The 2296-nt window shown below is 35.5% G+C and overlaps 1 non-coding gene across 1 annotated transcript; it reads right to left on the reverse strand.

Annotated features, from left to right (window-relative positions):
- Nucleotides 1–1953: 1953 nt before the first annotated feature.
- LOC126026898 (U6 spliceosomal RNA) lies at nucleotides 1954–2061 on the reverse strand. The gene has a single exon (XR_007502093.1). It is a non-coding gene; the product is annotated as a U6 spliceosomal RNA (small nuclear RNA).
- Nucleotides 2062–2296: the final 235 nt, after the last annotated feature.

The raw sequence follows: 2296 nt of genomic DNA on the forward strand, positions 1-2296 counted from the left end.
TTCATGTGCTTCCTCACAATGCCGGTGGCACCGATTATAAAACTCTAAGAAATTTTTTTTTTCAAATAAAACTGTGTTTGGAGCTTATCAGCAGCATTTTCCATGAGTGTTATATAACAGTTGCATGCTAAGTCTTTGTGATTATTAAAAGTTAGAAAGTTTTTCTAAAAATATCTCTGAAGGTTATCTCAGGTATTCAGAAATCAGAAAAATTATCTAAGGAATCATATTAATCAAGGATGCAATTATAATAAATAGGATAATGCAGGCAAGTTCTTGTTAAAGTGTGAACTTAAAAATTTTAACCTTCGATTCGAGATCCATCCTACAAAGACCACAGGAGATGAACAGCACTGCAATAGAACTTGGGAGTTCATATACCAACATGCTGGGGTTGCCCTCTAAGGCAAAGATGACTTAACTTACTGAGCTCTCAGGTTCCTTTTATTGGGTTACAGAACCTTCAAACCATCAGAGTTAACCTTTAAGTTGATTGGCTGTTTTCTAGGGTGTTTTCTTTTATGGCTAGATGTCTAGAGTGGAATATTTTGATCTGTAGGGTTTTGAGGACTGTGTGAGCTGAAGTAGTAGAGGAGGGCTTGAACGCCCACTGGCTGGGCGCTTGTGACCTTGTCCCCTTGAGGACCCCTAGGCTGTTCTGGCCTAATCTTTGTTCCTTAAAACTTGAGCCTGTCATGGCTGTGCTTAGGTTCACAGCAAAGCTAGGTAACAGTTAATTTTAAATCAAACTTTAGATCCTAATGGTAGAAAAAAAGAGGTACACTTTATATATTTTAATAATTATTGTGGATCAGGCCAGGTTGATAGCTAAAAGTGAAATTGTATGTGAAAATCATGATTTTGTTCTCAGAATTGCATGGTTCCCTGAGGTGACATGCCAAGCACTGCAGAAACTAACTACATACCATTACTGAGTGTGACCCTAAAAGCAAAACAACAAAAATTATTATAAGTGATGAAATTCTGTGTTGTGAAAGAAGTCCATTATGTTTCCTTTTCTGATATTTCTGTTACATATAAAGAATAGAAAATGGGAGTCAGAAATTAGTTATTCCAGTTAATCCAGTTAACAGTTCTAGGAATTATTAATAGAAACAAAAGATTCACAGAAGATTGTGGAGAAAGATGAACAAGCCTAACTGGTAAAGGAAAATATAAAGAAAGAAAAATGAAAAATTTAAGTTTTGGGGGGCTGGAGAGATAGCATGGAGGTAAGGGATTTGTCTTGCATACAGAAGGATGGTGGTTCGAATCCCTGCATCCCATATGGACCCCAAGCCTGCCAGGAGCGATTTCTGAGTGTAGAGCCAGGAGTAACCCGTGAGCGCTGCTGGGTGTGACCCAAAAAACAAACAAAAAAGAATTAAGTTATTTTGATTTTAGAATATAGATCATACAATAATGGATTAAGTGCTATTTATTTTTCTACTTTGTTTTGTTTTGTTTGGAGCCACATCCATCAGTGTTCAAGATTTACTTACAGCACTAAATTAAAAATGGTTTATGGCAAGTTTGAGGGACCATGTATATGGTGCTGGGGATCAAACTCACGTGGTTGTATTCAAGGCAAGACCCCTAGCTACTGCATTATTTCTTGAGCATCTATTTATTATTCTTAAAAGACTAAAATCTTTGGTAATTTTAATTGCACAGTTTCCTCTGAAAAAATAAAACCAAACAGAATTCCATTATCTTTAAAAATTATCATTAGTTCAGCCAGAGATTTAGTTCGGGGGTTGAAGTTAGTGTTTTGAACACAGGACTAGGACCTAGTTTAAACCCTGACATTTTATATGATCACCTGAGTACTTCCAGAGATAATCCATGATTACTGCTAAATGTGGCCCAATTACCCATACAGATAATATTGAAATACAAGTATACACAATTTATATACCATAGCAGACCATATTTCTGGACATTAAAACATGATAAAATGGGCAATAATTCTATTTTTGCCTGTCATCCTTGAGCAGGGGTCATGTTAATTTTCTATATATTATTCCAATTTTAGTATATATATACTGCCAAAGTGAGCACATATTTTTGTGTAATTTCTAGCTGTGTAATCTTAGGTAAGTTTTACACTTACTCAAAAAATACACAAAAAGAAGCCAGCTAATATATATTAATTTCCTAAGATTACATATGTAGCAAATACTGGGAACAGATTTAACAGAATTAACTGAGCCTTTATTTAAATTCCATACAGCCTTTGTTAAAGAATTGATAATTTTGGGGCCGGGCGGTGGCGCTAAAGGTAAGGTGCCTGCCT

The sequence above is a fragment of the Suncus etruscus genome, chromosome 13 (assembly GCF_024139225.1).
Source record: "Suncus etruscus isolate mSunEtr1 chromosome 13, mSunEtr1.pri.cur, whole genome shotgun sequence".
NCBI classification, from domain to species: Eukaryota; Metazoa; Chordata; class Mammalia; order Eulipotyphla; family Soricidae; genus Suncus; species Suncus etruscus.